Below are 14,238 nucleotides of genomic sequence, written 5' to 3' on the forward strand. Positions count from 1 at the left end.
GGGGTCTTCCCCATCTGCCTAAGGAGAGATCATAAAAAACAAAACCAAGCACATGAAAATTTTACCACTTACGTTGGATAGTCAGGACTCAGCATACTTCACTATTTTCTCTTATGGCTACAATTCCTATTACGATTACAACTACCATATAGTTTATATGCCTTTATCAGTCAGAGATGAACACTGAAAGTTTTCTAGCTGAATAAAAATCTTGATGATTCCTTAAGTATTCTATGAAAGAGGAGTTCACTGAGATTACTGGTCGCAGTTTGGAGACGAAAACTAGAAAGGTAACTGGACTATGAGGACAGCCAATATTTTGGCCCTGGCCCCTCAAGGTCTACAAGATCCAGGACACAAAGGAACCTTCCCTATGGGATCCTACATCTTTGGTAAGTCACTCAACCTCCTGAGTAGGGAGATTGCTGGACACAGGAGGACAAATATACTATGTGCCAAAGGAGGGTCACCAAGAGGGACAAGTCTCCCACACTTTCACTGAAAGCAACATGGTCAAGCAAGGCTGTGACCCATCCTGATGGCTGACACTGACAGGAGCTGAGAGGCTCTATCCATGGTTCCAAAATACTGCCTGAAGAGACTGAACTGACCTTGATAGATAGCAAGAGGTTCATGTTGATTGACACAGGTCTCACTTTAACCCAGTCTTAAACACGCAGAAGAAAAGAATAACCAAGAGAGTTATAAAATAATGCCATAGTAATAAAGCTAGATATAAAAAGGGGCTCCAGTCACTGACCCCTTCTGGCAGTTTCCAGCTCTACCAGTATCTGACCATTGTTATGGATCATTAGAAAAAACAAACTACGGCAAAATCTACAAGAGCTCAGCTAGAGTTTTGTATTTCTTAGTAAAATTTGTTCTTCAAATTGTCTCTTATTTTACAGCTAAAACTAGACAGACTTATGACAAATTACCAGACTTATAGATAAATCAATGAAAGAATCTAAGTCCAGCAGTTTCAATCACTATTTCATTTTCTAAGTGTGACTTTCTCCCCAACCTGCCCTTTCATTCTAGTGTGCTCATGCTTAGGTTATGCATACTCTAATTTCTTAAAAGTTTTATTTATTCTTGCCTAGAGGCTGCCAAACTCCACGTGGTCATACAAGTGGAACCAATGACAAATTTTCTAGACTTCTTCTACTGGGAGTCATCAGATCAACCTTGTAAACAGCTCATAACTGCTAAACTATATGACTTCTATGTTGGATTCTGAAGTCCCCTGGACTTCTACTTATCCTCTTTGTGGGCTATATTCACAGAAATCCTTCTGACCTTATAATTTGGCCCATGCATTGTTAACTGTTTCTTTACTTTTTTCTCCTCCAGATTTAAAAGCTATGCAGCTACCAAGATGACAACGCCTGGTACCTATCCAAGGCCTTTAGATAGAGTAACTCTAACTGCTGATCACAACTATGACCCTTTTCAGCTGGAAGTAGCCCTTTGCCCCTTCATAGCAGTTAGGGGCACTTCTTCAGAGGGGGGAATACTGCAGATAGGTAAGTTAATTAGATATCTTTTAGGCAGTTAGATAGGACTGCCCTCAAGGAGCCAACACAGCAAGGAGCCAACATGGAGGACAATAAAGACAGATTTACTATGGCCAGAATTGTAAAAGGATAGAAACTACTATTCCCTTGTGCTTAAATAGGGATACATAGCAGTAATTGATATTCTAAATAGGTACTCATCACCTGGGTGGAGGGGGCAAGGTCTTAACCCAGCCTTTCCAGGAAATATCCCTGACCCCTAGCATTACTGAAAATCCTTGTATGCTTGCTGTATGACTTGCTCCCCCATTTGACCCCCACTTAATCAATATTACCTGGGTGACTGTACTTGTAATCTTATTGGTTGGTCATGGTTTTGCCCCACCTCTTGCCCACCTTGCAATTTTCCATTGGGTCTTATAGTTTTGTCCCACTTTGTACCCACCTCCCCACATGGTTTTGCTACATAAAACATCTTGGGGAAGCGAGGTGAGTGGGCAACCCACTTTCCGTCCCCCTTCTGTCTCAGACAGAAGCTTTCTTTCCCTCAATAAATTTTCCTACCTTAAAAAAAGAAAAAAGAAAGAGGAGCCAAGTATATGAATCAAGATTGGAAAATGGTGAGTAGTTGCTGGAAAACAGTGATAGGCACATTAAAGTTTGGAGCCAGGGATTTAGCTTAGTGGTTCTGCTGCCTGTAAGTGCAAAGATCCAAGTTCAATATACTACTCTCCTTTCTTTGTGGATGTATAAATATTTCTGTTATAAAACAAAAGGTCAAAAGTCTAGTTTTGGTCCTGATATCTTTCTGTCATTTGGTTATTTTTACTTTCAATGAATTATACATCAATCATAACGGAAGGAAAGGATTTGAAAATAAAATAACACATGACAGAATCTTATCGCCTAGAACTGTGGCCAGTTACTTGGTAATTCTTTTTTTTGTGTGTGTGCTAGGGATAGAACTCAGGACCTCACACTTGCCAGGCAGGTGCTGTGCCACTGAGTTAAACTCACAGTCCTGGTAATTCTTACCAATGTATATAAAATTTATTTATGCTGTACCAAATATAAAACCTCACAAGACAATTATTCACAAATGAAAAATGATACCATTATGTCCGTCATCATCATCCTATAATCACTCTTACTCCTTTTTTAGTCTACACCCAAGTTTCTCCTTGCTACCCCCTCTTCCACTTCTTCAACTTTGCGTACTGCGTGTATCATAGCCACGACAGGATAGTTCTCCCTGTGAAATGACGGCCAAATTAGAGACGCGGCTGCAGCTCCCGACTGAGGAGGCGGGGGGGCTGAGACAGAGGCAGCTGGGTGGGCACCGCGGCCGGGGGTCACCACCTTCGAGGCTGTGAAGCGCAAGATCCAGGTTCTTCGGCAGCAAGCCGATGTTGCAGAGGAGAGGACCGAACGCCTGCAGCGGGAGGTGGAGGGAGAAAGGCGGGCTCGGGAACAGGCTGAGGTAGAGGGCGCCTCCCTGAACCCTAGGATCCAGCTGGTTGGAGAGGAGCTGGACCGCGCACGGGAGCGCCTGGCCACTGCCCTGTAAAAGCTGAAGAAAGCTGAGAAAGCTGCCGGCGAGAGTGAGAAGTATGAAGGTTACTGAAAACCCAAACCTAAACGATGAAGAAAAGATGGAACTCAAGGAAATCTAACTCCAAGAAGCAAAACATAAAGCAGGAGAGGCCGATAAGAAGTATGGAGAAGTGGCTTGTAAGTTGGTGACTACTGAAGGGGACTTGGAACGCACAGAGGAGCGAGCTGAGCTGGCAGAGTCCCGTTGCCGGGAGATGAATGAGCACATCAGACTGATGGGCCAGAACCTGAAGTGTCTGAGTGCTGCCGAAGAAAAGTACTCCCCACAGGAAGACAAATATGAGGAAGAGATAAAGATTCTTACTGATAAACTGGAGGAGGAGGAGACGCGTGCTGACTTTGCTGAGAGATCAAACTGGAAAAGACAACTGATGACTTGGGAGATAAGCTGAAAGGCACCAGAGGAGCACCTCTGTACACAAAGGAGGCTGGACCAGACTGCCTGACCGTAGAGCTCCCCAACCCCGCTCTGCTGCGGCTCCTCCCTCCTACCCCACACTGCCTGAGGCCGCCTGCCCAACTGAGGGCTGATCTTTTAACCGGAAGGCTGCTTTCTCCTTTCTGCGACTTCTCTCCCCATCCTACCTTACCCCAAGCCCTTTGTCTCTTTCCTCAAGCCGTCTTCTGAGATTCCAGCTGGGCTAGAGGCTGAGGACCTCTGGGAACAACATTTAAGGAAATGTGAGCACAGTGCAAAGTGTCTTTAAAAGCATGTTGTCCCAGGGAAAGACTCCACTGTAGGAAACCTCACTGCTCTGCACCAAGCACCAGCCAAACCAGGAAAGTGATCAATCCGTGCTGCTCAGGTTTTGAGCTTTAAGGTATCTTTGGACAACTTTATTTTTATTTGTTACTTTTTTCATCAGAAGTGAGCAAATTAAGACGGTGAGACTTCTGAGACTTTTTTTTTTTTTTCCTTTTGTGATGCTGGAGATGGAACCCAGGGAGGGCCTCATGCACATTAGGCAAGTGCTCTTCCACTAAATCTATCCCCAGCCTGAGACCAGATTTTTGTCCCATTTCTACCCGCTTCCCAGCTGCTCACTGAATGGATCATGTGTCCCTTCCTTAATGTTGAGGTGATCAATTAATTGTTTCCCTGCCTCCTTGAAAGAAAAGAAAAATGATGTCTTTGCCATTGATTCGGCCACATGAAGTTAATCTCACCCTTTGCTGGTTCTGGAGCTGCCCTCTCTGAAAGTGCCATCTCATTGTGCTTTGTATCAGTCAGTGCTAGAGAAATCTTGAATAGCTTAGGTATAAAACTTTTTAATATTATTTTGAAATTTTTCTTCTTTAGGGTTGGAACGCATGGCTACTCCATCTGGCTGTGAGAGCTCGCTAGAATCTGTGGGCTGGCAGTGTGCTGAACCCACTTTTAGGTGAGGTTTCTGTGAGGTCTGTTGAGTGTACATCCTGCAGCTTATTGGCTTTTAAAAAAAGGTATGCTCCTTTGTTGTGGTCTCTCTTTGGAGCCAGTCAGGAGAAAGGACCAGTAGTGCAACTGTTTTGATACTGAACATTATTGCCAAGTGTCTTTTTGAAATAAATAACCAGCCCCTCTTTAAAAAAAAAGACATTACTGCCAAATTACTCTTCCTGTCTGACATTGCTATGGGCTTCCCAGTGGATTCCTGACTCAAGGTTGTGCTCTAGTTTTTAGCCCACACTGTGCAACACAGTACGTACTTCAACTTCCTAAAAGACATCTCCTTTAGTTTGAATTGTTTATGAAATTTTTTCATGGCTCCTTACTGTCTACAGGGAAGAATTCCCTCACAGAAGCTCCTCCACATCCTTCTAGATCCATCTACCATTTACAGGTAGTCATAGTAACACTTTATCATAACAGTGGTAGTAATTGTCATTATGATAACAAATAGTTACTGTTTACTCTATGCTAGACACTATACTAAACATTTTATAAGCATTTATCCAATTTCATGCTTAATTTATAGGTATTTATCCAATGTAATACATTAAGTGCTATAAACTATCTTCACTTTAATATAAGCATACTGAGACTTAAAGAGGTAAATAACTGAACCTGGTAACAAAGAGAATGAATAGTTCAGCTGGGGTTCTAAACCAGGTATGATCAACCCTAGAATCTGCTCACCTAACTACCATTCTCTCCTTCCTCCTCCACCTTGAGAACTCACCCAAACTGATCTCCTCTTTGGTTCCTTGAGGCTTAGTGCCTTTCATCTGGTCAGTGCACCAGCTGGCTTGCCTTTCCATCTTGTTCCTCTGTCTGAATTTGCCCCTCTTTGAAGATTAAAGAGTAATTACCTCCTCTGTGACAATGAAATATGTTGGTATTTTTCCATGAGAATGACTTGCCTTCTCCCAAGCATATGATTTCAATGCTAGTCCAATACATTGAGTATTCCACAGTACCTTGATTTCAATGCTAGTCCGATACATTGAGTATTCCACAGGTGTGTTCTGAAAGAATGCTTGATTGTGGCTACAGTGCTGGGATGAACTAATCATTAAGAGCTGAAAAGTGAGAGAAAGTAGCCACTGGATGAAAGAGTATAATTTTTTTTTAATTATTTTTTTTTATTGAGTTTATTGGTACATTTAGGGATACAGTACAGTTACATTCATTGTTGGGATCATGTACCTTTACATGGCAAGTCTTGATTCTCATTTTTTTCCCCTTACCTCTGCCCTCCCTTCACCCCCTCCTCCCCTCCCCATCTACAAACACTTTATTTTCATCTTTTCATTCTCTCACATTTTTTTCTTTTCCCTTTTTGTTCTTCCCCTACGTATCACACCTTCCCTACACCTTTAGCTCCTTTCCTCCCATTTCTAAATGTCAGTAATCTTATTAGAATCTTATGCATTGTTGCAGAATATTCACACCAGGGAAACTATTCGGTATTTACACATGTGGGACTTATTTATTTCACTTAGGAGTATATCTTCAATATGTATCCATTTTCCTATGAATGAATCTATTCTCTCGCTGAAAGAGTATAATTTAAGAAGTCTCGAAGGAAATCCAAGAATTCTATTTCCTAACCTTACCAGATTTGCAAACTTAAAACTTCATTTCAGCAAGGTCAACATTCACTCCAAGATGTGTTATAATCTTTGCAAACACTTCTACCCTCTGTGCATGGAGATTAAATTTAGAGGGGTTTTAGATAGGAAAGATGTAGAGGGGTTCTAGACAGGGAAAATAGATGTAAGGGGAGTGTACAGACATGAATGCAGAAAAAGGAGCATTTCCCATACATAATTTACAGCTTTTTACCAGACCACTTAGTGTTGTTACTCAATCATGTCTCTCATGGATCTTAGCTTTGAGGAGATCAGTCTACATATGACAGAGAGAGAAAGGGTGGGAAGAGAGGGAAGAGAGATAAGTAGAATCCAAAAATAGGAGTGAATCTAGTCTGTGGTCATCCTGGGAGGAACAACAGATTTTATTAAATTCAAGATTTAACAGTAAGAAGGTTAAGGTGGGCAACAAAAAAAAGGAATGAAAATCTGGAGTGAGTGGGAGAAGTAGTAGGCAGGAGAAGGAGGAAGCTAGAGGAGAGAAGAGTATTAAAAGAAAAAATTAGAGGGTTGGAAGTGTGAGAGTAAGACTTGGTTGTGTTTTCTCCTGGGTGTGGGAAGAAGCTGCAGTGTGGATGTGGGAGGTGGGGGAGAGATCAGTGTATTTATATTCTGTTCTCCCTCTTATCTTCCATCCTAAATTCCTCCCAAAATGTAAGCTGGTGAAGACAGATTTGAGCTCCAGATTAAAACCAACTGTTCTCCAAATCCCACTGATCCCTCATTCTTGCCCAACGATTTCCCCACATTTGTCTCACAACAGGCTTTTGCTAAGAGACTTTTTAGGGCTGACTTGTCCACAGGAAAGACACTGGAGTCATCACCTACCACCAGCCCAAAGTGGCCGTGGAGAATTAGAGCCTCCCATCTTCTCAGCCATCCTTATTTTTCAACTTCATTCTTCTCCTATCCCCTCTCCAGGCCAGGAATACATAGTGGATTGGCCTTAAGGGAGAGGACATTCCTCAGGGGACAAAACTTAAGCTTAATTCTTGAACTCAGGCCACTGAGGGCAAAGGAGCAAAGGGAGTTATTAAAAAGTATTTGAGGTGTTGCATCAGATGTGCATAGTCATTGAGAAGCTGTCTTGGGGCTGACACTTCAACAGCACAGACCATAGGACCGAGATGAAGAAGAATAAGAACGCTGAAACTCCAGGGACGTTTTCTGTAAGAACCAAATCCCTTGAGATCAGCACCATGGTCAGCGCACGTCCCACTGAAACGAAAAATCCTCTGTCCCAGGACATACACAATCCAGACCACCTTCTCTACAGAGTAAACTTCGAAGCCTTCCTCAGTCATTCCTTTCACCCCAATTCTTATCTGCTGTCATCACAACAGATAAGCCTTTTCAATATAAATTGGCCAATGTCATTCTTCAGATAAAAGTCACGTATCAGAAAATTTACCATTTTAAAGTATACAATTCAGTGGATTTGGGTAAATTCCCAAGGACAACCTAGACTCTGTCTCAAAATAAGAAATAAAAAATAGGCTGAAGATGCAGCTCAGTGTGAAGGCCCTGAGTTCAATCCACAGTACTGAAAAAATAAAAGATATGTAATTTAGAAATATTTTCTCCGATTCTGTAGGTTATCATTTCATGGTCTTATCATGTAATTTAATGTAAAGGAGATTTTACTTTTTATAAAGTTCAATATATTTATTTTATTTTTGCTGCTACTTATGCTTTTGGTGTCAAACTTTATAATGTATCTTCTGAAGTAATGAAGATTTATTCCTGCTTTCTTCTAAGTCTTTAAGAATTGTAGGCCTTTTTATTAGTTCATTGATTCATTTTGATTTAATTTTTGTATAGATGGGCAGTAGAAATTTAAATTCATTATTTTGCATGTGGTTGTCAAGTTGACACGATGCCAGTTGTTGAAGAAACTATTCTTTCTCTACTGACGTTGGCATCCTTGTCAAAGATCTATTAGCCACAGGTAGGCATGGTGGTGCACACATATAATCTCAGAAACTCAGGAAGCTGAGGTGGAAGGATAACAGTTCAACCTGAGTGACTTAATGAGATCCTGTTTCAAAAGAAACTTTAAAAATAAAAGTCTGGAGTGTCACTCAGTGGTAAAGTGACTGTGTGAGAACCTCAGTTCCATTCTCAAGCCTATTTTTTAAAAAGTAAATTGTCCACAGATATTTTGGTTTATCTAGACACTCCATTCTATTCCATTGGTCTGTGTATCTACCCTTGGACAAGTATTACTTTGTTTTGATTACTGCAATTTTGTAGTAAGTTTTGAATTTGGGAAATATGAGTTCATCTACTTCATTTTATTTATTTATTTTTATTTATTTTTGTCAGTGCCGTTTTGGCTATTAGGAGCTTGGTGCACATGTATGTGAGTTTGAGAACTGGATTTTCCTTTCTGTAAAAAATAAAAGTCCATTGGAATTTTGATGTTTTATTGAGTCTTCAGATCGCTCTTAGGTTACCACCTTTATGATATTAAGCTTTCCAATCCATAAACATGGTATGTCCTTTTCAATGGTTTAGGTTTTTGTTAATTATTTTTCACCATGTTTTGTAGTTTGACATGTGCAAGTCTCTGAAGTCTTATGGCTAAATTTTTTTCCTGAGTATTTCATTCATTTCAATGTTATTGTAAATGCAGTTATTTACTAAACTTTGTTTTCTAATTGCTTTTACTAGTGGATAGAAACATAAATGTTCTTTTGTGTGCTGATCTTGGATCCTGACACTGCTGAACTTATTAGAGTAATTTTTATAGATTCTATGGGACTTTTCTACATACAGAATCAGATTGTCTGGACACAGATGGATTTACTTATTCTGTTCTAATTTGGACACCTTTTTTTTTTTTCTTGTTTACTTGGTCTAGATAGGACTTTCAGTACAATAGTGAATAGCAGTGGCTAAAGTGTACATTCTTGCCTTTTTCCTGGTCTTACAGCATGAAGATGATAGCTATGGAATTTTCACAAAAAACCCTTTTCTATATTCCTTATATTTGGGGTGTTTTAATCATGAAAGGATGCTAAATTTTTTCAAATGCTTCTGCTGCTTCTATTGATTTTTTATATGTTTCTTCCTTTGTTTTATTAGTGCAATATAGTGATCAGCTTGCTGTTGCTGGGACAAAATGCTTGACACCTGCTACTTAATGAGAGAGGTTTGTTTCACTTTCAGAGGCTTCAGTCCATGGTGGGCTGACTACAGGGCAGGAACAACGCGGCTGATGGGCATGGTGGAGGAAAGCTGCTCAATTCACAGCAGCCAGGGAGGAGCGCTCAGTGGAAGAGCACCTGAGAGGAAGTCGTCAGGGACCAGCTCTAAGTCTCTAAGGTCACCCCTCCATGTCCCAGCCATACAGAAGTGGGCTTCACAATCTGCTAGGCATTTCTTAATCTAGTCAAGTTGACATCAAGATTAACTGGTGGTGTGTTACATTGATAATTATTATGTTGAACCATCATAGCATTTCTTAGATAAGTTTCATTGACCATGCGCTATAATGCCTTTAATATGTTGTTGGATTTGATTTTATTGTATTTTACTGAGAAATTTGCATTTATATTTATAAGGAGTGTGGTTTGTTGTTCTCTTCTTGGGGATTCTTTGTCTAGCTTTGGTAATGATGGCCTCATATAATGTGTTACCTTTTGCTTCTTTTTTAAAAAATTGTTTTTGTAATACTGCTGTTTAATTTTGCTTGTGCCATCCAGTTCCAGATTTTCTCTTTCTTCTTACATCAGTTTTGTGGTAATTTCTTTTCTTGTTTGTTTTTTTGTTTGAGAATTCAGGCTGGTCTCTCTCTCTCTCTCTCCCTCCCTCCCCCACCCTCTCTCTTTCCTCCCTCCACCCTTCCTCCCTCTCTCTCCCTCTGTCTTTCCTGTGGTACTGGTGACTGAACGTAGCACCTTTGCACTGAGCTATATCCCTATTCATTTAATGTTATTATTTTTTATTATGAGGCAGGTTCTTCCTAAGTTGCCCAAGTAGGGCTCAAACTTGCAATTCTCTTGCCTCAGCCTCCCCAAGTGTTGGGATTAGCGGTGTGGTCACCATGCCCAGCTTTTTTGTTGTTGTTGTTTCTTTTAAATATTTATTTATTATTTTTGTACCAGGGATCAATTTTTTTTTACTTTTTAATGTTTTATTTCCATTTCACGGTCATTATAGTTTAAGGTATAAATTTGGGTAGTTGATTTCAGTTTTTTCTTCTTTTATTAGGCTTTAACAGCCATAAATTGCCCTAAAAAAGTTGATGTGTATTTTTTTAATTGTATCCATCTCTCAGTATTTTCTAATTTCACTGATGAATTCTTTTTGGCACATTTGTTGTGAATGAGTGAATTGTTAATTTCCACAAACTTATGAAATTTTCATTTGTTATTGGTTTCTAGATTCATTCCATAATAATCAATGAAAATACTTCGTTTGATTTCAACCCTTTACTATTTATTAAGCTGTTTGATTGCCTAACATATGTTCTGTTCTGCAGATGGTCCCATGTGATCTTGAGAAGAGCGTGCATCCGGCAGTTCTCAGGTGTTCTGAATGTGTCTTTTAAGTGTAGATTTGTACTAGGCTTCTTTATTGATCACATCCCAGTTTCTCTTTTGCTTACTGTTTTAATGGACTATCTTTTTCTCTCCCTTCACTTTGAGCCTATTTTTTTCTTTTTTTTTAATTAAAGATTGCAAACATACATGATAACAAGAAAGAAGATACTAAATAAAAATTTCAAATATACATATATACGACAGCAAAAAAAAAGGATATGAGGGCCGGGGATTTAGCTCAGCGGTTTGGTGGCCTGCCTCACAAGCCCAAGGACCCGAGTTCGATCCTCAGTACAAAAAAAAAATATGAAATGGACAAAAATTTATGTAACACAGACTAATCAAAATACATTATTAGTTTGATATGATCTTCAAACATTATGTTCTTTCTCATTTTCTTATAATATTTTTGAAATAATGTAATTACAAATAAAACAAAGTTACATATTATAGTTGAGAAACTGTCCTCAAAATTTTATGATTTATAAACTCCTTGGTTTTATTAACTGATAAATATCACATGCTTGTTGATTGTACCACTTACATTTTCTAACAAAACTTCCTGCAGAACAAAATATACTTATATTTGAAATCCAAAAGTAACTAAAAATAATTCACATTTTTAAGATCAGATTTTTCTGTTTCTATTTTATTATATCCCATACTTCTTATTATATTTTTATAAGCATGATAGAATTTAACACCAATACATATGTAGTATTCTTCCCAAATGAATGACTATAAATTAAGTCAAGCATGTAATTTAAAGAAATCATAAGGTTGCCAGAGAAACTATCAATATGCCAAATGTGCACAATCCTACCACATTCATGACCATGTTTCTCATTTAATAGTGCACACATATGTGTAAAAACATAACCCCCACACATATACACAGTGCATATTTTCTACAATACAATATATACTTAGGTATAATAAAACAGTACAGTGATGTGTGGAATGTTGATAATTTGTGTAATTTGAGAAAAAAACAAATATCATTTTTGAGGGAGTTGGAGAATTTGTAATATGTACCAGATACTAAATGATATTAATGATTAAGTATAGTTATAATAAAATTTACTTAAAAATTAATATTTGTCATCAGTAGAAAATAGGTACAAAGATATATTGATAACATAACCACATTTGTCTTAACAAAATTTTCAACCAAACAAGCTGTAGTGACAGAAAAGGAAGTTTGTAGAAAGCAGAGATGAAAGAGGAAAATGACAAATGGACCTTAATATTTTTCATACTACTCATATATACAGATTTCATAAATTCTCAAATAAAAAAGCAAAGAAAATGAGAACCAAAACAACTCATCAATTTGGTAGATCAACATATAAAGACAAGGATTAATGTGTTGATAAATTTTTAAAATATGAAATGTAAAGCCTGAGATTTAGCTCGGTAGTGCTGCACCTGCCTAGCCAGAACAATGTGCTGAGTTTAATCCCCAGCATCAGAGGAAGAAAAAGAAAAAAGAAAAAAAAAAGAAGAAAAGAGGAAAAAACAGCCTATGTACTTTCTGATATACTCAATAAATTAAAAATAAATTATTTGTTATCTCTTCCTCTGGAATTGTTCCCTTCACAAGGATGTAGTGAACTTCTTTGTCTCTTTCAATCAGTTTAGGTTTGAAACTTACTTTGTCTGTGAATAAGATTGCTACCCCTACTTTTTTGTGGGGGGGGGCTCCTGTTACATGAAGAAGTTTCAGTCTATGGGCTTCTTTTTGCACTAGATGTGTCTTGTATACAACATATTATTGGATTTTGCTTCTTAATCCATTCTGCCGGTCTATTTCTCTTAATTGGTGAATTGAGGCCATTAATATTGATGGTTATAACTAATATGTACTAACTTATTATTGTCATTTTTTTTCACCTTCTCCTTTAAGTTTCTTGGCTTGCCTATTTGATTTGCTCTGTTAGGCCTCATTGTGTTGTTACCTTCATTGTCTTTTTCTAGGATATTGTTTAGAATTAGTTGTAGTGCTGGTTTGGTATTCATAAAGTTTCTCAGGTGTTCTTTATCATAGAAATATCTTATTTCCCCATCCATTTTAAAAGAAAGTTTTGCAGGATACATCAGTCTAGGTTGGAGGTTTTTTTTTTTTTAGTACTTGAAATGTCTCATTCCAGGCTCTCCTTAACCTAAGGGTTTGTATTGAAAAGTCTGCTGTGATTCTGATGGGCTTTCCTTTGCATGTAATTTGTTTCTTGTCTCTTACTGCTTGTAGTATTTTGTTCTTCTGTTGGGTTTCTGGGATCTTGATTATTATATGTCTAGGTGTAGATTTTTTTTTTATCACGGTTAGTTGGAGTCCTATATGCCTCAGTTATCTGAATGTCAAACTCTTCCCCTCTGTTTGGGAAGTTTTCTGTAATTAATTCTGTGAACAGCTTTTTAAAGTCATTTGCATTTTCTCCTACTACTTCTTGAATTCCTATCAACCTTATGTTATTCTTCTTAGTATCGTCTAAGAGTTGTTGTATCAATTTCTCATGATCGCCTACTGTTTTTAAGAGACCTCTCTTTTCACAGTCACTGAATGCAATTTTATCTTCTATATCTGAGATTCTATCTTGGGACTCTTTTATTCTTTTGTGAACACTCTCAATGGAGTTTTTAATCTCCTGGATATCTATTTGAATCTGTCCTATGGATTCCATTTCTTTCTTGTATTGGGCATTTATTGTTTCCAATTCTTTCTTATGCTGGGCATTCATGGCTTCTATCATGGTCCTGAGCTCATCTATTTTCCTCTCAGTTTCTGTTCTAGAGTCACGAATTATAACTTTCATTTTGCTTGTCATCTTTATGATTATCTGGGAAATTACTTCTGTTTTATATTTCTCTAGAGCCTGATTGATCAGTTTTGTTACTTCCTGTGCTTTGAGTTCAGGGTGTCCTGATGGTTCACTGTCAGACTTTTCATCCTCATTTGCCCCACTGTTTGCCATTGGTGAACTGGAAGTCTGTCCCTGTATCTTGCTTAAGCGTTTTCTCATTTTTACTATTGTTGTTGGGTTGTCCTTAGTTTAACCTTTAGGTTATTACTTAAATCTTCCTGATATAGTTGGGCTGCAGCCCATAGGTCTCTAATGACTCACAGACATTCTCATTTTCATAATACTGAAGAAAACAGCTCATTGAATCAATCACAATCCTTTATCCTAATTGATACAATCAGCACCACAATATAATGAAGCACAATTTGCAAATTGACCACTTCTGGTAGTCATCAAGCTAGCACCTTCAAACCAGGTGAATTAAATTAAAATCAAGAAGCAATACCAAATATGCTTACAATGAATAAACCTTTCAATAAGGATATTTACCATTTACAATGGGGGCTTAAAACAGAGTTAAGACAAGAGTAAATAAGTAAAAGAATTAGAGAAGGTTTCATATGAAGCCAAAAGATGTAGAATGACCAATCGTCAGGAAACTGTTAAATTCAAAAAGAACAAACA

General features: G+C 38.1%; 1 pseudogene; it reads left to right on the forward strand.

Moving 5' to 3' along the window:
- Nucleotides 1-1,378: 1,378 nt before the first annotated feature.
- On the forward strand, nucleotides 1,379-3,577 carry LOC104859657 (annotated as a pseudogene).
- The last annotated feature ends 10,661 nt before the right edge of the window (nucleotides 3,578-14,238 follow it).

The sequence above is a fragment of the Fukomys damarensis genome, unplaced genomic scaffold (assembly GCF_012274545.1).
Source record: "Fukomys damarensis isolate Sample0158 unplaced genomic scaffold, DMR_v1.0_HiC HiC_scaffold_13, whole genome shotgun sequence".
NCBI classification, from domain to species: domain Eukaryota; kingdom Metazoa; phylum Chordata; class Mammalia; order Rodentia; family Bathyergidae; genus Fukomys; species Fukomys damarensis.